Source organism: Chiloscyllium plagiosum, unplaced genomic scaffold (assembly GCF_037043375.1).
Source record: "Chiloscyllium plagiosum isolate Xiang-an unplaced genomic scaffold, Cpla_swu_hap1 HiC_scaffold_19, whole genome shotgun sequence".
Classification (NCBI taxonomy): Eukaryota; Metazoa; Chordata; class Chondrichthyes; order Orectolobiformes; family Hemiscylliidae; genus Chiloscyllium; species Chiloscyllium plagiosum.
Genome location: NW_028270157.1, coordinates 20612962 through 20637325, shown reverse-complemented (window position 1 = coordinate 20637325; position 24364 = coordinate 20612962). Strand labels below are relative to the sequence as shown.

General features: G+C 40.0%; 1 protein-coding gene across 5 annotated transcripts in view; it reads left to right on the top strand.

Moving 5' to 3' along the window:
- The window catches only part of LOC122559777 (anoctamin-4), a 194091-nt gene that overhangs the window by 57717 nt on the left and 112010 nt on the right, over positions 1-24364 (top strand). The gene's annotated exons all lie outside the window — the stretch shown is intronic.

Sequence of the window (24364 nt, the reverse complement as noted above, 5' to 3'; positions counted from 1 at the left end):
TTGTTGGGGCTGGTTAAACATGAAGTTGAGGGTGGGGGAAGCTGACCTTCTGGAATTATGTATTTTTTTTTTAAGGCAGCAACTGGTTATATTTTTGGTTTTTTTAAAAATGTTTTATAACATGTCTCTATCCACTTGGATAAAAGAATAATACAATTTTCTAGTCCAAATTAAATTTGATAAGGGACATTGTCAAATTATTACCTTTTTAAGGATTAAACATACTAGACTTTGTCCAGGGTAAGAGGAGACTTGACAAACTCTTTTAAAAGAATGAAGGGTTCATTGGGGATGCCAGTCACCATCTCAACTCTCTCCTCCAATGGTACATTGCATCGATATGCAGTGTCTAAATGATTCATTGCAGCTTGCTAAGGCTTACTAATAGCATCTTCTAAACTCCCACATTTGAATTCCTGTGTGGATAAACTCAGCAGGTACATGAAAACATCGCCTGCATGATCCACTCCAAGCAGCATGCCATCCTGACTTAGAACTATGTAGCATTACCTTCACTGTTGGGTCCTGGAATTCCCTAACATTGTGTCCATCACATGGACATCACCACAAACACCACCCAGGGCAATAGTACTCCAGTTATACTTGCGTTCTCTGATATTTAACTTGTGGAGAAACTGTATTCACTTGAGTGAGCCCAAAATGAAGGATGTGAACTGAGTCACCACTAACAGGATCTTTATGGTGGTGAGAATGAACCATATGAGTTGGTGGAAGCAGGGAGCTTGGCTTTTAAGGGGAAACTGAATGCACAACGTAGGAAGGATCACTTAGAATATAAACATTGGAATAAATCCGATGGGACGAATGACATGTTCATGTGCTATAAATACTGAGCACCCATTTTGCTGTGATAATTGCTTTCAAGATTTTAAAAATTGATTTGGATCTGTTTGCAATTGTGCTGTAAGCTGCAGCTTGTTAACATGAAATCCTTCCCACTACACATTTGGCTTTTTAAACATGATTTTGTATCTCACTTCGGTGCATTGATTGTAGCACAACCTCTAAAATTGGGTGGGGTGAAAGAGAAGAGGTATTTGACTGGGCTGATTGTAAAATGGTACAGAAGCAGAATAGCCAGAGTTGTGCACTATGAATAGAACTTTATTGAAAGAGTCTACAGCCAGTGATGCTTTGACGTTCGTAATTGCAGTTGAGCCTCTGCAGCTCAATACTAGCAGTGAAATCTGGGTGAAGGTTCAGTATGATGTTCCCAAGGAAGCCTGCAGTTTAATCTGCTGCAGAACACCTTAGGGTGATGTAGCTATTTTAATCTGATGGCCTGAAAAGCAGGCTACAGACTGAGTTGTCTCTTCCTTCCCACTGTTAACTGTAAAGAGCACTTTGCCAGCAATTTAATTTTGTATTTTGTGGTTTTAGATCTGTATTTATAAATGTATTGTTAGATTTCTTTTCTCCAATTATACCTCCATTTTGATGCAATTGCTCCAACCTCTTTCTTCCTCTCTTCCTTTTCCACCCCCCCCCCCCCACACCCCCTTAAAAAAAAACTTGGATTACTTTGTGGTTTAGTGATGAGCAATGCTTTGCTTAGATCTCTGGTCTTGGATCACAGATTCCAAGCTGATCCTTGGGCTGGCACTGGGGGGTGGTGTGGGAGAGCAGTCAGATGACACAAGACACTGAGGCTCAGTCCACATACCCCCATTCACCTCGACTGGATGTAGAATGTTCCATGGCACCATTCTTGTGGAAAATACATTTGCCGCCTCATGTTCCAGATATTCATCCCTTAACTGACACCAGGAAAACATGTTTTTGCTGCTTTGTGTATAAATTAGTAACTGCACTTGCTTAAAATCCTAGCAGTCACTGTACGTCAGAAATTATTTGGCTGTTTCATTTGGGGCATCCTGAGATTATAGAAAATCCTGTGTAAATGTAGTCGTCTTGTTATTTTGGGGTTTAAGTCTCCATAAAACTAACATATATTTCTTTGCCTACTCTTTCTGCTTGATTTGTAAAGAGACCAGAGGGATTCTCCTGATGTCCTGACCAATAGCCGTCATTTTCTTTTTTGACAATTTGTGTGTGCAATGGTTAGCTGTACTTCACAACAGTGGCTCCATGTCAGTCAAATGGTGAGAAGTTGCAGTGTAACATTACTGTTCTGGGGACATGGGTTTGGATCCCAGCATGGCAGATGGTGAAATTTTGAATTCAATAAAACTCCAGGGGAGGGGGGAAAGGTATAGTCTAATGGTAGATACTGTTTGTCTTCAATCCCACCTGTTTCACTGGGGTCCTCCGTCAGGATGGCTCTGTTGTATTTGCCCCTGGTGTGGCCTATGTGTGACTCCTCCAGACTTGCAGAAATGTGTTAACTCTTAACTGGCCTCAGAGCTGTAGAGATACGCAATTACAGGATTCCTAGCCAACATCTCCACTTTCCATTCATTGGAAAAAGTACCTCATTTGAAACATTGGTAATGAAAAGTGCAAATTTTTTTGTTCCCTTAACCTCTCTGCCAGTTAGAAAATATTTTGGAAGTTACTTTGTGGTTCAAATAGATGACTACTTTCCCCACGTTTGAACTTGACCTGCTATGTTCTTGCTGCTTCAGTCCATTTATCAATGGCCCTTTTACAGCACCTTTTTTTTCCCCCATCTGTGTAACTTGTTCTGCTATGTACTGAAGGTGGAATTGATAGTTCTGGAATTGAATTCAATAAATCTCAACTCTGCGACTGGTAACTGATAAGTGCTGCATTACTCTGCCACACTAATATAAGAGCACGTGTCCGCTGACATGTTAATGCGCGTCCTGCAGCGTAACCCCATTCCAGTTTTGTTTATTCACTCCGGTATGTAGGTGTTGTCTGGCCAGCATTTTATTCCCCACCCTCTAGTTGCCCTCAAGAAGGTGATGGTGTGCTGCTGCCTTGAACTGCTGCAGTCTATGTGCTGTAGGTTGACCCACAATACCCTGAGGGAGGGATTTCCAGGATTTTTCATCCAGTAACAGTGAAGGAACGGTGAGATATTTCCAAGTCAGGATGGTGAGTGGCTTGGGGTGGGGGGGACCCTGCAGGTGGTGGTGTTCCCATGTATCTGCTGCCTATATCCTTCTGTATTGAAGTGGTTATGGATTGGAAGGTGCTCTCTAAGGATCTTTGGTGAATTTCTGTAGTGCATCTTAGTATGTATACTGTCACTACTGAGCGCTGGTGGTGGAGGAGGGAGTGGATGCTTGTGGATGTTTTGTCCTGGATGGTGGCAAGCTGCATGTGTTGTTGGAGCTGCATCCATCCAGGCAAGTGGGGAGTATTCCATCACACTCCTGACTTGTCTTTTTCGGATGCAAGATGGGCTTTAGGGAGTCAGGAGGTGAGTTCACAGTATTCCAAGCCTCTGTCTTGCTCATGTAGCCATTGTATATGTATTCAGTGTCTAGTTGAGTTGCTGATCAATGTAACCCCAAAGATATTGTTAGTGGGAGATTTAGTAATGGTAGCCTTGCCCATGATTGATCTGAAGCTATGTGATGTCATGGTGTCTGGAGTCCAATGTTGAGGACTCCCAGGCCTGCTCCCTCCCAATTGTACTGTCACCTCTGCTGGGTATGCCAGACTTGGTGGCAGTTAATTGTGGCTTACTAGGCCTTTGCAGAAGGCAGTTGAGTCAACTATGTTACTGTGGGTGTGGAGTCACATGGGCCAGGTCTGGTGAAGATGGCAGATTTCCTTTCCTGAAGAATGTTAGTAAGCCAAACATTTTTTCTGACAATCGGCGATGATTTCATGGTCATCAGTAGATTCTCCATTCCAGATTTAAAAATTGAATTCAAATTCTGCCATCTGCCATGGCAGGATTTGAACCCAGGTCCCCAATACATTCACTGAGTTCCCGGATCAATAGTCTGGTGATTTTAATCCTACCAGGCCATTGCCTCCCTTGAGTGACTCTCTGAAGTGGTCTAGCAAATTATACTGCTCTATTTTCATTGGGTTTCCATTGGCAACAATGTGTCCATTTTTATTATTTGCTGTTATCTGTAGATTGATCAGTAAGTCTGATTTTGTTTTTTGTTTGAAGCACAGCGTGAGACCTTTCACATTCAAAAATGTCAATGTTTGATTTAGGTCAATTTCTGAACAAACCTGCACCTGGTTAAGGGAGGTTGAACAGTTTGACCCTGATTATATTTTTTTTGCTGACTGGTTCTGGGGTTGACAGATCAACTGAATGCCCAGCTCACGGGGAATCATTCCACAATGCTAGCGCTCTCTCTTACTAGCTGTGCCCAACCTGCTAAAGAGGCCAGCATCAGCATTAAACCATTGGTGCTTTACCAGCTCCTGGAGATGATGTTAAATTAGTCATAAACTGGGGTTAACCAGAAAAATCGCCTTCTGGTTCTTGATCCTATGTTTCGCCGTTGTGAACGGATTCAACTGAAACAATTTTTCACAGCACGCTGGCCTCGACTCAAACATTATAATTCTATAAATCTATATGCAGTGCATGAAAAACAAAGTCTGAATGCATTTAAATTTCCAACCAGAATTTCTGCCTCTAGGCATGAAACAAACAAGACAAATTCGTTGAAAAGAACTGTTCTACTAAATATTTAACTTTGTGAACGTGTTTGAGTTTGACACGTTTAGTCTAACATCCTGTTTATATATTTTTTATATATATATAAAATATTATATAATATATATAATATAATTATATTCCAGCCAGCTTATGTGGACATTGACCTTTGAAACCTTGGCTACACTCTCCACTTCTGAGCCAGTGTGGGCTGTCTGTGATCTGGGTCCAGCCTGTCTGTGTAGAGTTGGAGAGCCTTTCTGTCAGAACACTGTTTGTTTGTCTTATTAACCCTATTCTGGCTTGGGTAGAATTGCTTTGTTGACATTTCCTGCTCTTTTTAGTTCCAATTCTAAATTTTCAAGGATTTGCTCTACTTTTTATAACAGAATTACCACTCATTTAATTGGTAAGTAGGGCAGGTTGGTCTGGTCTTCAAACAACAGACTTACTTGACAAACTGAGAACTCAGTTCCATAGTAACCCCAATACGTACTCGGTCTAGCATTCTGCTGCTAGTCATGTGGTATCATCCTGGCCCTTTGCTCACTGCTCACTGGCATACTGTGCTGTTAAAGCTGTAACACAACTCTCTCGTTTGTGCTTTTTTTATTTATCAAACATTCTATGTAGAAACAGGTAGACCATTCAGCCCCTCCAGCTTGCTGTGCCATGCAGTAGAAAATCGGCCATGATCCTATGTTAACGCCATATTCCTACTTTCCTTCCATAACCCTTAATGTGTTTTGTCTATAACTTATCAATCTCTTTCATGAATATATTCAGTAGCCTGGCCTTCACACACTTCTGTGATAGTGAGTGCCACAGGTTGACCACCCTATTGAGTGAAAAAATGTTTCCTTATCTTAGTCCTAAATGACTATTCTTGTGACTGACTGCTGGTTATGGACTCCCTAACCAGGAGAACCATCCTTCCTGTATCCAGTCTGTCCAGCCCAGTTATCACTTTGCATGTTTCAATCAGATCCCTGCTCATCTTTCTAAACTCTCACTAAACACCAGTCCAGTCAGTACAGTCACGCCTCAGGCCAGTCCTGTCATGGCCAGTATTAGCCGAGTGAACCTTCACTGCGCCCCCGTCCCCGGTAGATTTATCCTCTTTTGGGTGGCGAGACTAAAACTGTGTGCAGTACTCCAGGTGTGTGGTCTCACCAAGGCCCTGAATAACTGCAGCAAAACATCCCTTCTTCTGAACTCCTGTCCTCTTGCTATGAAGGCCATGTTATACTGAATTTGCCATGTAGTTGTCCAGAAATGCAACTTACCTAGATAGCTCTGAAGCTGCCTTGCAATTTCACAACTCTCAATCCCACCTAATTTTGTCACCAGCAAACTTGGAAAAATTGTTTTCTCATTTAATGTATGGTGAATAACGGATGGCCAGCACTGAAACCTGCGGTAAACCACTAATTACTGCCTGCCACCCAGAAAAAGGACCCACGTTTTTTCCTATTGTTTCGAGTCTGTCAACCATTCTCAATCCATATCATATGACCGTTTTCATGCCATCTGATCTTTGTCACATTTCCCCTGTACAACCCTGCTCTTCCGATTTAGCTGATGCTTCCCCCATCTGGCATTCTCTTTTCTGTTTTAAACCCTTTTTAAAATTCTGCCTCTGTGCTTTTGGTCACTATTTAGTTTTGTGATCACTTTGAAGTGTTTAAAGTGTCATCGGTGCCCTGAGCTGTTTTTTTTTGCTAGTTTTCAAGTTGGGTTACTTTATAAGGAAATCATACTAGCTGCTCCTGCTGTACACTGGCAACAGAACTTTCAGAATTAAATTGATGCTTTGCATTTTAGCGCAATAACTTTTTAATTTGGATTTCATGTACTTGAAGATAAAAGGGGATACAATAATAACAGTTCTTGGCTTGGCTTGTATTATTGAAAAGAGATGGTGTGCTTTAGTGCACTTCATGTATTTTAGGCCAGGAGTTACACACTACAAAAATCCATTGCTAATGTTGAGTTAGAGATTTCAATGTTGAGCTCTTCTATAAACTGTTGTACAGCAAGGCCAATACCTTCTAGTATACGTTTTCTCTAGGCCCTTTTGTAGATGAGGATAGCCATCTCTGGTCTGTATAAGAGTCTCCTGTAGTTGACCTGTTCTAACTTATTCTATATATCTGCAATTATTTGCATGTTACAAGGAATATAGTACTTGTTGTTACAGCCTTGAAACCTGGTCTTTGGGTTTGACTTCAGCATCCTTAGTTAATTCCTTCAATCACCTTTTGTAATTTAATCACAACAAGTAATGTTTAGGGCCTTTTAATTGCTATTAATGCCTTCGTACTTGCTTGCAGCAACCGGTTTGATGCCACTCTAAACTTAATGTTTCTTGTTGAAGACTGTCTTCAGGCTTAACCTTCAAATAGCACAATTTTTTTATACATTTTTATACATTTAAGTATAGCAGGGTCTGTCTTGGATTAGTCCTTACCTAATACAGTCACATCCTCTGTGTGGATGTTCTGTTCTGAGTTCGAAGGAGGTGTTACTAGACCCAAAACATTAACTCTAATTTCTCTTTACAGATGCTACCAGACCTGCTGAACTTTTCCAGCTATTTCTGTTTTTGTTTCTGATTTCCAGCATCTGTAGTTCTCTTGGTTTTGCATCCTGTGTGTTTATGGTAATTGTCTGGTGTGTCTTCCAGATTAAAAGTGGTATGTTCTAACTTGGCCCACACTTACTTAAATGGGCCATTGTACAGTTCTGACACTTATTGCAAGGTGTATGTGGGGTCCTAATGCTCTGTTATCCAACAGAAGCTACACCAATCTCAGGCTTGCATGTGAGCGGCAGGAGCGGTGTCTGCAAAATAAACTATGCTCTCAAACACTTCCTGTTTTATTGATGCTAAACTAGCCACTTTGTAGCTGGAGGTGTTTGCTAGGCTTCAATGAACCAAAGCAGATTTCACCTAAACCCTGCCTGACCCTGCTCACAGAACTGTTGAAGTTCCAAAGTGATTTACTGCAATGGCATGTAGTCACATCTATTGTTAGTGTTTGAAAGTAGCCAAGTTAATGAGCCAAGAAAGGTAATGACCACAATTTCCAGAATGTAGTTTGAACAGTTCCAAACTGTGTTCTGAGAGCAGAGGGGTAAACAGGAACACTGAACAGTTCCATGTTTACCTCATTCAGACTATTAAAAACCTGGAAGATGAGCTGTGTGTGAATTCTTCCTGACACTTCTAAATGAGCTGTGACTGACTAAAATTGCAAAGCAGAGACTATTAACTAAATGTTGAACTGGACTGGCAATCCTCTGAACCTGCACAGTTGTTCCTTTTCTGGGTAAGGATGCTAACCCAGTTAACCTTACTGCTGGAATATATTTTTGATGCCATGTTATCATTCCAGGACCAGCCAATTCATATTGGGCTGGAAAGGCAGTTCAATATTTAATTTAAAAAGGTGTATGTGACAAAATAAAGTGATCCATATGTTAGCTGTGGTTCAGGTGGGTAATACTCAAGAGTCTGAAGATCATTGGTCCAAGTCTCACTGGAAAAAAAAACTTGAGCGCAAAAATGTAGGCCTGGAGTTTGAAACACCTGAGGGAGTGCTACACTGTCAGACATGCACCCTTCTGGGTGAGATATTAAACACTGAGGTTCCGTTTTTGTCCTCTTGGTTGCATTTTAAAAAAAAACACACCATGGCTTTCTTTGAGGAAGGATCTACTCTGATAAAGCCTGTAAGTAAAGGCTGCTATTGTTCTGAATCCTGGCAAGTATTTATCCATCGGCTAAAATCACCTTTTATAAGAACTGGTCATGATCCAATTGAATGTGGGATGTTTAGTGAATGAGTTAACCATGAGCTTGATGTAAGTGACTATACAGGTTATTCTGCTATAATGCACATTTCGTTAACGTGAATTTGCTGTATTGTGATTGATTTGGGAGCACTGTTTCTAAAACGCAAACTTTTAAAGCATGTGTTGGTTATAACGTGATTCTGGCCCCATTTAGTTTTAATGGTGCTGCTGTTATGTGGTGATTGTTATAACCATGGGATTGCACAAGAACGGAACTACTACATGATAGCAGAACCAACTGTACCTCACAGGCATTTAAGATATGTGTTTTGTCAAACTTGGGGTGGTCTGAAACCTATTCCAAGTTCTTCAGAAAAATTAAAAACATTTGTCTTTTTGTGGAAAACAAACACTTAAGATTTTTTTGACTTTCAATTGAAATTTACTCAAGCATCACAGAACTGACTTTTGTGATAGATTTTTTTTTAAAAAAAGAAGCTGTGTCACAGAATTTTGTGATGCAGCTTTTTGTAACAGATGTTAAATAACCAAAAGGCTTTACAACAACATCTCTAGCAACATTTGACACTCAGCAGTATAAAGCGTTTGGATCGTGAGGACTGTAAACAGAGAAAGTGAGGTCAATTGATGTGGACAAGCTCAACTGCTGGAGGCAGGGTCACCAATGGCAGATCAGTTTTAAAATTTGGGGCTGCTCAAGCCTCCAGTATTAGACAAGACTGAGCTCCAGAGGGTTGTAGGGACACAGGAAGAATGTGGCCCCAGAGAAGTGATTTTTGTTTTCTAAATTTTGAGGCTTGGGTGGGGGCCAGTGAGTACGTGGGTAATGGGGAAACAGGCCTTTGGTGTAAATTGGAAGGTAGCCAGTAGGTTTCCAGAGAGTGGAATGTAGGTGATCATCTGTGGGGGTAAGATGATCATTGGTCTATTGAGTTGAAAAATGTGGTGCTGGAAAAACACAGGTCAGGCAGCATCCGAGGAGCGGGAGAATCGACGTTTTGGGCATAAGCCCTTCAGGAATGGTCTATTGAGCCTGTGTGGGTTTTTTTGCTAAGAGCTATCAAATTAGTCCTCCTTGCTGTTTTATCACTAGTATCCTGTAAAATTTTCTCCTTCAATGTTTGTCCAATTCCTTTTTTATGTATTGAGTCTGTTTTCTTAATTTTTTTTTTTTGGCATGTTGCAGAGCTCATGGGATCTGCATGAAGAAACCATGCTCCTCATTTTCATCCCCTGGATCTTTTGCCAATTGCCTTTAATTTGTATTCATAACTGATTCTCCTAACACTGGAAAATGTTTTCTTTTTGTTTTGTCAGAAAGCTTCATGATGTCCTTATGAATCATAGGTTACTGTTCTCTTAAATGTTCAGAAGTACATTTGTAACATTAAACTGATTCACTCTTCACGTTTTCTCACCCACGTACCAGGCTGAGTTCAGATTGCCAACCTGAGAGATTCTAGCTAAAAGCCCTGAAATAATAAATATTTCCCTTCATTTAGGATCCTGGATGATTGGGTTAGGCTGGAGTTATATCCTTCCTACAGCTGTCTCTTTATTCTGAATTTCTTTTTCCCTCCAAAGCAATTTGCATGATGGACAATTTTGCATGTTATTGTGGGAACTTGCTCTGCACAAATTGGCTGCTGTGGTCCCCTCATTACAACAAATGACCACACTTCAAAGTTACTTAACTATTTAGGAAAAGTGCATTTGGATGTCCTGACGTTGTAAAATGTACTTTATAAATGTGGGCCTTTTGGACCCCTCAGTAAAACTGCTTATTCCACTATAAACGAGAGGATGAACAGCAAGAAGCATCTCAAGCTGTATCACAGAACTGACCACATCACCTGCCATCTGTGTAACTATGGCTGCACTATAGGCCATCTTGGGGACTGAGTGTTGCAGACTGGCACATTCCAAGGTCCAGGACTATGTTTTGAGGGACGTGCTGAAGCTTGGGTCAGCTGCCACCAAGGCGTGGTGGGGAAAGACCACCGTGTAACATCTGCCTGCCTAAAGAAGAACAGAGGCAGTCATTTGGGCTGTGCTGACGCCTCAGCTAAAAATGTAATCGTACTGACCTGTAAATAGGAATGATTACTCTGTTTTCAGTATGCAAACAAATGGAATGTTTACATATGTATGGCATGTTCAACTGTACAGACCATTAAAGTATTTCATGAATAAAGTATATTTTTGAAATTAAAAAAAAAAATCTTGGGGATAACTGAGAAAGGTACTTGGAGGCAGGAATATATCAGGTCCACTAGAAGTACTGTGCACACCACTATACAGATGCTGCCCAACCTGCTGAACTTCTCCAGCACTCTTTTTGTTTTTCAGATTTCCAGCATCTTTGTTCTTTTATACTGTACTCACTTCTGTAATATCGAAGTCAGTGATATGGCAAATGATGGAAGTGAGCAAGGAGTCATAATTTGGGAGACTCAGCAGGTAAGTATTCAGGTTGTGCACGTGTGCCTCTGACAAAAACTCAGTTTATGCTGACTCTCATCAATCATAAAAAATGATGACCTCTACATAAATCAATTCCTTCATCTCTATTAAATTTCAAAGTCAAACCGTGCTTTGATCATCTCCTACAATGTTGCTTATCACATCGTGGTTTCTCTGAATTTTCATTTTGAAGGGGATGTTGCAGGAATACCATTCGTGGTTTTGATTTTTTTTTTGCTTTAGCAATTCACCTGTGCTGTTTCTGCTCTTTCATACAAATTCATTTGAGATGCTGGCAGAGAATAATACAGATGCACCTAAATGAAAGGAGATTTGCTCTTTATGCACATAAGGCATAATTTTGTATCCGTGCTCAAACACTCCTCCACGGGAGTTGTTGAGAAAGTGCTGCATTGCTGATATTTAAAATCTTAGTTTCCTTAAGAGGCTGCACACTAGTGCAGTTGAAAGAATGAAGGTGAAATCCAAAACATATTGCTTATTCGTTTCACTTGTCTGTCCCCACACGATGTTATTACAAAAATTAGCTGCTGCCTTTGCCCTTTGTTAAAATGTACTTTGAAAATAATCCTTTGTACCCAAGGGACTTTGCTATTTAAATAAGTTAATTGTATCTCACTAGATGTCATTTTCAATAATGGTTAATTTTTCATTTGGTGTGAAGTCCCCTTGCATCAATTATGGAACAAAAAGGCTAAACACATCTAAGTAGTTCTCCCCTTGTGAAGTGAAATCTATTGTCAATTAATTGCAAAATAACTAATTGCTAATCATCTTTCACATTTCTTTTAACATACTAACTTTTTAAAATCTTCTCAAGTGACCTACTCCGGTACTTATGTATGTGGCCAACCAAGTGATACCAGTCCTGCAAGTCTTGAAATGGAGCCTGAATGGTAGAGTTTCAAAGCTTCACATACCAGAGTGAAGAACTTCCTTCTCATTGCAGTCTGAAACCAACATTTCCTTATCCTGAGTGACTATGCTACTTAGTTTCAGATCCTTAACTCAAGAGCCTTGAGGGAATTTACCTCATTAGTCTAAAAATCTTTTTGCCTGAAGTGGGCATTGAACCCAGGTCTCTGGCGCTGTAAGACAGCAGTGCTAACCACTGTGCCACCCTCTTGAGCTTTCATTGCTAATTTTTAAGGGACATATGTCATTCAATGGAATAGCTGTTGTGATAGTGTCCCTATTCTCTGGGCCAGAAGGCTCATCTACTCCAGAAGTGTAAATCATTCCAAAACACGTTGATTTTTAAATATCTACTATTCTGAAGATGCAGAGACTAAATCAGTACCCATGCACATACTAAAACCCCATGAAATTGCTGTATGACATCTTAACGAGGTATTGCGAGGGCAGTCCATACTTCAAGCCTACTATGCTTTTCTAGATCATGGCTGATCACCTTTCCTCCATACTTAGTGTATTTTCATGTATTGTATTGTAATTTGCTTCCTAGAGTACTAACTGAGATGGAGGTGCCGGTGTTGGACTGGGGTGGACAAAGTCACATGACACCAGGTTATAGTCCAACCGATTTTAATTGAAATCACAAGCTTTTGGAGCGCTATTCCTTTGTCAGGTAAAATGGAAGGAGGTGCACTTGCACAGAATAAATATAGGCAGACAGATAATGGCAAGATAATTCCAGGTACTTAAGAATGTCAACAGATACTTACACATAGTGTAAGTAGAGTGTCAACAGATTGCATAACAAGTCTTTGCAGGTAATAGTGTCAGCAGATTAATACCAGCAGTGTGAGTTAAGTGTTTACAGCTGAATAATGAGTGAAAGGATGACCTGATTATCATCAAATTCTTTGACTATTTAAAAGTTAAATTTATGGGGTTGACTAGTATATGAATACTACTTTTGAAGGTCTGAAGTTCATGTCAGTCAAAATTCATACTGCATCATTAGAGATCAATTGGACTTCTGCTAAATGAATAAAAATGATAACAATTGAGTCATGGTAATTCTGAAAACCCAGAGTGGAACTCAATTTTCCTCTCCCTGGGACATTTTCCAGAATGTAAGGATTAATGGTAAATTACTACCAATGTATCCTCTATCTCTATAGCTGCTTTTTAATATGGATCAAATCCATCAGATTCAGGGAACTAATTAATCTTTCACCTATTAGTTTTCCCCCAATAATAGTGAGGAAAGTAGTCCATTTATAAAAGCTTAATAGCAGAGCAATTCAAATAGTGACAGGGTTTTATGGATTCAATGTGGATTTACAAAAGGGAAATGTACGACAAATCTACAGAAATTTATTTTGGGGATGTAACTAATTGAGTTGATAAGGGGGAGCCAGTGGATCTGGTTTATTGGACTTTCTGAGGCTTTTGGTTAAATTACCAAAAGAGATTAACATTTAAAACAAAGTATGTGGGATTGAGGTTTGTGTACTTGCATACATAGAATTGTTTGAAGTGTAAGATAAATATCTATCTGTTTGCTGATGAGACAACGTTGGATAGGAGAGTGAATAGTGAAGTGGATGCAGAGATGTTTTGGTGTGATTTGGACCAGTAAATGGCAGATGCAGTATAAATGAATACCTGAGAGATTATCCACTTTGGTAGCAAAAACAGGAAGATGGGTTATAATCTGACTGGAGAGATTGGAAAAGGGAGGCACGACAAGACCTAGATGTCCTTGTATACCAGTTGCTTAAAGTAAGTATGCATCAGGTGGTGAAGATGGTAAATGGTACATTGGCTTTCATAGCAAGGTCTTCCTTTATCCTATGAAAGATGTTCTGCTTGTGGAGAGAGTGTAACATGGGTTTATCTGACTGACTCCTGGGATGGGAGGCATAATATATGGAGAGAAACTGGATTGGTTAGGATTATATTCACTGATGTTTAAATGAGTGAGGGGAGAATCTTGTAGAAACCCATAAATTGTAACAGGACTAGACAGGATAAATACAGGAAGGATGTTCCTGATGAACTATGACCTCAGGTTCTGGACTCCCTGGTCATATTTTGAGGATATGGGCTAAGCCATTTTGGACTGAGCTGAGGAGGAATTTCCTTACCCAGAGTGTGGTGAAGCAGTGGACTTATCTGCAGAAAACAATTGAGGCCAAAGCATTGAATATTTCCAAGAAGGAGTAAGTGTAGCTGTTGGGGCTAAAGGGATCAAAAATACAGGGAGAAAGTGGGAACAGAGTACTATGTTGGATGATCAGCCATTCATATAGAATGTCAAAGCAAGTATGAAAGGCCAAATGTCCTCCTTTTTGTTTCTAATGAATTTATTTTGTTCTGAATACAACGTCCATTCAAGTAAAGAGCCAATAGTTTTGCTGTTTACCATTTTCCCCCATTTGAACCTACTTTCTTCTGTCTGTCTCCCCATAGCTGCCTTGCAATGTTGCTATTTTTCTAAGCCTCTGTTACCTCTCTCCCAGCTGCACTCACCCTCAATTAGTTTAAAGCCCCCTCTGCAGCCCTGATTATTCATTTGGCCAATGTGGTTCAACTGATTGCCCCACTGAGGAAGCTGCTGTCTACTGTAGTAGCGGTGTCAGTGCCCCATGGACTGGACCCCATTCCTCCCACACCAACCTTTGTACGTTCAATATCACATCCATCCATCAAGATTCGGAGATGCCGGTGTTGGACTGGGATATACAAAGTTAAAAATCACACAACACCAGGTTATAGTCCAACAGGTTTAATTGGAAGCACACTGGCTTTCGGAGACAATCACCTGATGAAGGAGCGTCGCTCCGAAAGCCAGTGTGCTTTCAATTAAACCTGTTGGGCTATAACCTGGTGTTGTGATTTTTAACTTTGATCATCCATCAACATCATCATTTGTAGATCTGTTACCTCATCTCATTACAAACCCCTTCAATTTAGAAAGTGTAGTATTCGCTATTCGTTCACAAAGCATTCTGTTCAGAATTGGAAGATCAGTAGGTCTTTTAGCTTGAGGACCTTTTTTTTATTTATGATTCTCTAAATCATTTCTCAACTGGAGGGTCTCTATCTCTCAAGCTGTTTTTATGCTGAAGATGTCATTGGCACATTACCTTTTTATCTGGCTGACATTTAATGTCCTGAATTTCTTCTCTGGGTGAACACTTCTCTGTTAACTTGGGTCGTTGTCCCTGCCTCTGGCAGATCTTATTAAAATCTTGTGAATGTTTATTTTGGAAGGTGGCTGCTCTGTTGAAACAAGGACTTTCTTCCTCCCAGTAGCCTAGATGTTCAGACCAGGTGACTTTTTACTTTTTGTCTGAGCCTTCCATCTATGAACCACCTTCTGGCTTTGGAGGTGTGTATGGTATTACCATTTTGTTTAAGCAAATTTTTTACTGTCAGCGGATCTATAACCTGTTGCTTAAACTGGGTCACTTTGTTCTGTGGTTGTCTGAGTGGTGAACAAAGCCTTTTCACTCCCTCTGTGGTGTTTCTGGATAATTGCTGCTAACTTAGCTCAAGATTTGTCACTGGTCCTGATTGATTGTTCATTCTTTTAAAGACCTAAGAATTGAAACATTGCTTTTGAATTTTGAATTCATAATCTATCAAGAAAGAAAGCTGAATCTCTTGCATTTGTTCAAACAGTCCTCACTGAACGTTTTAAGATTTGTCAATGAGCTCAAGGGGCTTGCATTATTAATTCTTGTCAGTGTTTTCTTCCTCTGGCAAACTTTTTTTTATCTTTTGCATTTTGAATGGTCTTTGGTGATTGGACTTGTGCAGATGTTTTCCACTATGACCTGTGACTTCCTTCCTATCAACAGCATGAAAAAAGTCTCTTGAATCTTTCTTCTGTTGAGTACCATCGTTGGTCTTGGAAGCCCAATGAAATCACCTTCTGGTTGTGCCTTGGTCAGTTGGATGATAATTTTACTGGTCCATCATTAGGTTTGTCTTGTATTCCATCTTTTTGTTTTTAATGCATTTCACTCTTTTTGGCAAGGGATTCAAACTACGTTCCCAGAACATTCATCTGATTCTGAACTATTATTCCACCTGCACTATACTGCCGTGTACTGGACCAAATTGATTTTTGTTTTGTCATTGTTGCCTTGAGGTATCTGTACAGCTATCCCATGACTGATTACCATGTTGTAATACCAACTGGGGTAGAGTGCTGCCAATAGGTCCTCCTTCCAATGTTGATTTCCATCTAATTTACAGTGGAGGTTAAAATACTATTTAGTCTTGATAAGAGGCATTTGTATTGAAATCAATGCAGTTCATTGCATAAAGCTGTAGGTTTGAGTTACATTGAGTAATGTAACTTAGCCTTTAAATATGCCCATCAGGAGCCAAACTGCTTCCACTGGGACTTTGTGCGAGAGACACACTCTAATATAATCAGATTGTGTGGAGCTTCATGCAGCCTCAATATTAACTCTACCCTGACCCTGATATTTTGTGACATCTGTGTGCTAACTTTGTCAGGGATTTTGCACAAAGAGGTACAAATCCCTTTCAGTGTCAGCACTTAAAACTTCTTTAAAAATCGTAAGAAGCTTTTGTTCCATTTTAACTACCAAAGTAAATAGCCTCAATTTTCTCTCACACTGTGCCTTACCCACTCTCCCAACTTGTCTCTATCCCTTCTGCAGACTTTGTCCTTGTAGTTTACTTTCCCATTATTACATTTTGTATAATTTTGAACTTTGGTCCTCTCTCCTAAAGAGTTACAAATTTGTAGGAGATGGTACTCCAGTACTATCCTGACGCACCCTATTGGTTAGAAGCAGCCAAGCAGAATTTGCTCGCTGCAGTGAAGGTTTCCCAGGCTGACTCTGGGTATGGTGGGACTGATCTATGAGGAGAGACTGACTGGGGATTGTTTTTGCTGGAGTTCAGACAAATGGAGGGGCGGGGAGTGGGGAAGAGATTTCATAGAGACTTTCAAAATTCTAACAGGACTAGACAGTAGATGCAGGGAGGAAGTTCCCAATGTTGGGTGTGTCCAGAACCAGGGGTCAAGGTCTGAGGATTTCAGAGGAACCATTTAGGATGAAGATGACGTTTTTAATTGTGAGCCTGTGGCATTCATTACCACAGGAGTTGTTTGATGCCAAAACATTAAATGTATTCCAGAGGTAGTTAGATATAGCGCTTGGGGTGAATAGGAACAAAGGTTATGGGGAGTAACCAGAATTAGGTTACTGAGTTGGCCGATCAGTCATGATCATGATGAATGGTGGAGCAGCCTCGAAGGGCCAAATGGCCGCCTCTTGCTCTTAACTTCTGTTTCTGTCCTTTTTAACTAATCTGCACAATTATGGGGCTGGGAGCACTAACTTTTTAGTGCACCACTTTTTTCTTGGGAATCCAAGTACACTGCAGCTACTGGACTTCCTTTATCCTGTTAGCTAAATGCTGAAAAGAATTAAATAGATTTGTCAAACATGGTTACCCTGTTGATTTGCCTAATTATTTTATGACTTTCTAAGTGTCTTGTTAAAACTGCCTTAAAGAATTCCAACTCTTTTCCAATGACTGCTATCAAGATAATTTGAATTGTTCCCTTCTTATGCAAGACCTTGTCAAAAGCCTTATTGATGTCCATGTACTCAATATCAACTGCACTATCCTTTTCCACATACCTAGTCACTACCTTGAAGAATTCAATCAAATTTGTTCGATGTGATTCCTCCCTGAGCAAGGTATGCTGACCATCCTTGATTTAATCTTTCCCTCTCCAAGTCAGGTAATGCTGTCCTTTTTTAATTTTTATCAGTAATTTCCCTACCATTTGACGGTAGATTTTCTGACCTGTAGATTCCTGTCTTAACTCTATCACCCTGGAATAATAGTACCACATCAGTTGCACTCCAGTCCTCTGGCACCTCTACTGTGGTCAGAGAGGATTTGAAAATTTTGATGCTTCGTCCCTTGTAATCTCCCCTTTGACCTCCCACCACAGCCTGGAAATCATCTCATTCGGACCTGGAGATTTATCCATTTCAAAATCCCCTGTCAAAGCTAATTTATTCAAGAATATCACAATTTCCTCTCCGACCCTGCCCCCAGATTTCTAGATCTGTATCATCCTTCTCTTCAGTGAATGTAAAGTACTCATTTGAAACCTCGCCTACAGATTCTGGTTCCACACGCCAGGTTGCCACTTTGGCCCTAAAAAGGCTGTTCTCTTTCTCTGGTTATCCTCTGTCCCCTAATCCTTAAAATGTGTACACTTTTTTTTTTCATTCAGACCAGAGAATTTGTTGGATTGTCAGTTAGATTAATTTTTTTGTTTCTTTTAGTTTTCTAAGTTCTTCACTATCATTTGCATATTTAACTTCTTCCCCATTATTTGATTTTATTGTCTTGTCTTCAATTCTGAATATAGACAAAATATGTTAAATGTTTACCATTCCAAGCTTTCTCCTGTCTCTACTTTCATTGTAACTTTTATATATCTATATATGTAAAGTTCCTGATTAGTTAATTCATTTTTTTGATGTTTAAAACACTCGTGTCTCTTGCACACCTTAGCAAGGAGTAAACACTTTTTAAACTTTGATATTACTGAAATTCATCCAAGGATGAATCTTTACAGTTCAATAGAATGTTGATTTGAGAATTGAAGTATTTCCTCAGCTTTAGAAAGTAAAAAGTATGAAACCATCTGGTTTGCTAATACCGAAAAGGAATGAAGTTCTGTACACTTATTTCAGGCTTGTGTATTAACTCAAACTTGATATTACATTTATCATGTATGGTTACACATTCCCAGAGGACCCTTTCCTATGAAGTTAGTTATTAAACCCCCATATTACCAAAGCAAAATCTAAAATGGTGACTGCATTGATTTGGTTCCATGGTATACTGTTTTAGAAAATAGTCATAATACATTTTATGAACTCATCCTCCAAACTATTGTGATTTTGCCAAGTCTAAATGAAGAGTACAGTCTCCCTTGATTAATCTTGCTTTTTATTATAAGCTCATCCCTTTTTTTTTAAATCCAAAAAGAAATCCACTGTATAAACTACTTTTGGGAATTTCCTTGCTTGGGTCTGTTCTTGCGTTCTTACAATTCCTTCTGCTTTCTTCAGTAGCCACCTTCACTACTCTGAAATTCTTATTGTATCGGCCAGCATGATATCTTCCTTCTGTTTAGAACTACTTTCTCTAACAATGTCACAAGAGAAGGAAAACTTTTTTAAAAATTTTCTTGATTACAATTAATTCCTCCTTCCTGGGGAAGGACGTGGATAGGAACAGTTTTTTTTAAAAAAAAAAAAAATTGCAAGTCAAATCAGTTTGTAAAACCTATATACAGTTTGCAGTTAGATCAGGCAATGACTGGATCCTGTTTTTATACATTGTTTGCAGTGAAATATCTCACTGCTTCCTAGTGTCAGCTATGACTCAGTGGGTAGTGTGCTCTGTGTCGGAGTGAGAAAGTTGAGTTTAATCCCACTCTAGAAACTTTTTAAAATCCAGGCATACTCCATTGTAGTTGTTGGAGTGCTGTACTGTGGATGTGTTATCTTTCAGATGTGTTCTGTCTCTCTTCAGGGTTATTTGGTGTCAGAATTGAATGATATCACTGGGCTAGAAATCTTAGGCTAGTGCTCCTGGGGGCTACAATTCCAATGCTGTCATGGGACTGACTGGAGTTTAAATTCCATTGAGCTGGTCTGGAATTACAAAGCTAGGCTCAGTAATGATCACTGAATCCATCATCCGCTGTCCTAAAAACCCATTTGGTTCATTAAAGTTGTGTAGGGAAGTGAATCTGCTGTCCTTACCTGGTCTGGCCTCCATGTGATTCCCACAGCAATGTGGTTGATTCTTAACCGCCCAATGGAATGGCCCAGCAAGGCACTGGAGTTCAAGGGAAATCGGGGAGGGCAGTAAATATTGGCCTTATCATGACACCCACTCATCCTTTCAACAAAGTGAAAAGAAGTTGAAGGCTGTGCCTTGATGCAGGATAGACAATTCCATCCTAATATTCATCCCTGCATCAAAATTGAGATAATGAGCAGATAATCATGTTGAGTGTGGGACCTTGTTCTGTGTGTGATGACTCGCACATCTCTACAATATTTTAGTTTTTCTTAAAACAAAAGTACTCTGGTTCGAAAGCACTTTGTCATGCTGAGGTTGTATCTTCGCTTGCACGCACACCCACCATCGAGAGGGACTGCATCGAAGGTCGACTAATGAGATTTCTGGAATAAAAAGGCTGCCTGGGGGAGAAATGGAACAGAGTGAGCTCACCTCCTTTTGAAGCTTGAAGAATTGAGAGATGGATTCTGAGAGACAGAGCTGGTCTGAAAAAGGGGGACCTGAGATGTTAACTCTGCTTTTTCTTCACGAATGCTGAAGTTTTCCAGCATCCGCAATCCTTTTATTTTAAGGTCTGCTGGAGATTTTGACACTTCTACATGGTCTATGCAGTTTTTTCAGGCTGGGAGTCATAACTTTATTTCGAAACAGCAGGAGACTCCAAGCAAATATTCCCCCCCCCCCCCCCCCCCAAGATATTTGCATTAAATTGTCAGTTGAGCAAATGCAAGATTTCATTAAATGCCAATATACGAATGAGGAATAGACCACTCAGTCCTTAGTATCTCCTCTGCCAGCCAAAAGATGGTGACTGATCCAACTGTAACCTCAAACCCGCAGTCCTACCTACCCTGAAGCAAGAATCTATTTACTTCTGCCTTAAATATTCAAGGACTTTACTTATGCCGTCATTTCATGAGAAGTCTCCCAAAGATTCACAACCCCTGGAAAAATAATTAGTCTGTCTCTGAGTAAGTGGTCACACTTTAAAGTCACCAGTGACACCTAGCTCTTGACTCTCCCAAAATAGGAGACCTTGTCACATCTACTCTCAACACCCTCTGGTCTAAAATGAAATTGTGATCCAATTGTTAACAATCAGGTTTGAATTTGTTTTTACAGGGCACGGAGATTGCAATTGTTCACATTTCTGCTGTTGCTCCATAACCCTTGCTATGGTCCAGACCAGATTCCCTCAATATTTTAAGAAGGCAGCCTAGACCCAAATGTGAAGTGGCGTGTTTCAGAAGCAATGTGACTGGTCAAACTACTCCATGTTAACCAAAAGCACAATTTATTTAAAAACGATAGTTAAAATACAAACAGGAGAAGAGCTTAACCCTATTGGAAAATGTAACCAAATAACAACGGGTACAACAACTACTAATGAACTTTTCCAATGTAGTAACATCTCAAACACACTCCTTGGCAAAAAGGCAAATTCAGACACGGATTCTCACATACAGGTCTCCAGTGCAGGAGACAATAGGTGTAGGAGTAGGCCATTCAGCCCTTCGAGCCTGCACTGCCATTCAATATGATCATGGCTGATCATTCCTAATCAGTATCCTCTTCCTGCCTTTTCTCCATAACCCTTGATTCCACTATCTTTGAGAGCTCTATCCAACTCTTTCTTAAATAAGAGAGAAAAAGATTGAGAAAATTCAATGAGTGTGGCAGCCAGGAGGCATTTAGTGAAACTTTCAACTCTAAGACTGCAACAGCTTCTGATGAAATTTGGAAAAACTAAAACCCTGAAATCCTGACCTGAGCTTAGCTTCAGGGTGTCAAGGCAAAACCCAGGGCCTCCCAAGCTGTTTACTCAAGTGGTTTTCAGTAGGGAGTTTGTATCTCTCGTTCAATCTCTCTTGAAAGAAACCAGGACAAAATAACCTCTTAAAGCCACAGAATCCTCCTACCCTTGAGAACCTCTATCCCACACCATTTGCCCACATCCATCTGGAAAATTTCATTTATCCAACAGTCTCTCTTGGGAGTTTTTATCAAGTTGCCTCTTTCCACCCACTAAAATTTAGAAATGTACCTAGATTACTTAGTGTGGAAACAGGCCCTTCAGCCCAACAAGTCCACCCTGACCCGCCAAAGCGCAACCGACCCAGACCCATTCCCCTACATTTTACCCCTGCACCTAACACTACGGGCAATTTAGCATGGTCAATTCACCTAACCTGCACATTTATGGACTGTGGGAGGAAACCGGAGCACCTGGAGGAAACCCACGCAGACACTGGGAGAATGTGCAAACTCCACACAGACAGTTGTCTGAGGCGGGAATTGAACCCGGGTCTCTGGCGCTGTGAGGCAACAGTGCTAACCACTGTGCCACCGTGCCGCCCACCTAGTCTGTCCAACATTTTCTCAACAATGACCCGTTCATTCTGGGCTGTTAAGACAGACTGGGGAGAATTCCCATGCATTTCAAAATAATGCTGAGGGCTCTTTTACATCCAGGCCTCTGTTTAATGTGACATCTAAAAGATAGCCATCCACTTGTGACAATACTATGGCTTTAAGAGATGCATCTTGTCCTTTTTTTTAAATGAGGTAAGCTTGAGAGAGAGGTGATGGGTAGTCTACTCAGCCATTAGAGTAAACAACTTTGAGACCTTGGGTTTGTTGCTTTGCTTTTTTTTAAAAAAGTCAGAACAATAGAAGCAGCCTGAATGAGTGGGGGGTGGGGGGAAGCTCCCACACAACCAGTATTTTTAATTTGATTTTCAGTTGCTGGGGTCTTGAAGCTGGGTGGAAGCTGCAGTACATCTCTCCCAGCTACACTCTCAATCTGAATTTACTCTTGATGTTTTTCCCTCCTGCTAGAGTTATGAGACAGTTTTCTATTTTTTTTTTCTCCTGAAGTTGCCTTTTGTCAAGGGTGTGTTAATGGGATGTTTTTTTTTTTGGAACAGTTGCTGTTTAGTGGATTTTAAAAAAGATCTCATTCTGTTAAATATTCTAAGAGTTAAGTGATACTAATTTCTTTTATTACATTGTAGTTTTAACTTTAGTGAATGAATAAAATGTATTTTGCTTCAAACTTGTTGTTTGACCAGTTGAATTGCATCTGGAATAAAATGCCTGGCACTTGCCTTTTAAAATAAGAAGTTAGGGTCTCGGTTACCTTTTAATATATTCTGGGGGGGGGGGGGTTCTGATCTGATCCATAAGTGTGTAGTGCTGAGGGAGTGATTGCCTAGTATTTTTTTCTTCGCTCACTCTTTTTGGAGTGAGACCTGAATGCACTGCCATCTGCCTTTTGAGGTGAGACTGCTACCCATTGAGACAAGATGGCACCCAGCAGGTGGTGATACATTTTTAACCTCCCATCCTACAGTCATTGTTTAGCTGGAAGTGTTTTGTTTTGAGGCATGTTCCCATAACCCTCTGGGTTTCGGGGGGAGGGTGATGGCTTTGACCCTCTTCTAAGGCACTGGAGTGCCATTTGTCATAATGTGTAAGAACTAATCAATCAATTACCAGGAAACTATCTTTTTTGCACTATATCTTCTTCCAAAAAGTGTTTAAAGGTTGTTTTAATGAGTTAAGTATTATTGGTGTAGGTCTGTGATACTGAGTCATTGAATCATTTTCGTTATAATTCATTCTTGTGGGTGTTAAGTGATGGGAATTCATTTTACTTTTAAAAGTAAACTATTTTATCCTTTTACGTAATTGTCACTTCTGAAACACTTCTGAAATTTGCACAAGGGACCATCAATTCTAACTCCTCTTTGAAAGGATTATCAATTGCTAGGCAACAAAAACAGAACCTGCTGGAAAAACTCAGCAGGTCAGGCAGAATCTATTGAGAGGAATTAGAGTTAACATTTCAGATCCAGTGACCCTTCCTCAGAACTGGAAAAGATTTCACTTTCAAAGTTAATTGATAACTGCCAAACTTATGTCAATTTGGTGAGTCTGTCTGCAGTGTCATGCGTGAATATTGAGGTCATTTGAACTTTTGGTTTGAAATTTTGTGTAATATCAACAATCTCCGATCCTAAATATTGAATAGTTTTTATCTCTTCGGCTTGGGGGTTCTAGTTTTTTTTTTTCTCCAAGCAATGTGTTGACATGACATGAAAAACTGTCGGTTGTTACGTTCCCTCTATAGCCCGATCGAGGGGAATATCATTACCTTGTTTCCTGATGGATTTTGTAAATCGAAACATGAAATGATTCAGCCTCCTAGATTGTTCTGTCATTCAGTTTGACTGTGGCTGCTCTGTCATTTTTTTTTTTAACAAGGATCTAATTTTTTGTGTTTTGGGGATAGAACTTTTTCAGTTTGGGAATTTAAATTTTTAAAATGCATGATGAGTGAAAACACAATTTGAGGCCAACAGTAGTTTGCAGTTCAAAGGGTGATCTATATTTAGTAAGATTTGGATTTGGAAGTGAACAAGCACAAAGCAGAGTGACTACTGAAGATGGTTAGTCAACAGTTTTATCAAGGATTTTAAATCATTCAAATATCTTTGTGGAACAAATGGAAGGTTAATGGTAATTAATCTGATCTTTTGGTGGGCTAAGTTTCCATGGGAATAGTTTGTAGCAAGGAATTTTCTTTGGTTTTGGATTTGAGGTGGGTGGTTTCTCTGAGGAAGTCAGGCCTCGGTTACTGATTTCTGGGCCAATAGAAAGCAAGGTTGTTTTGAGTTGGAG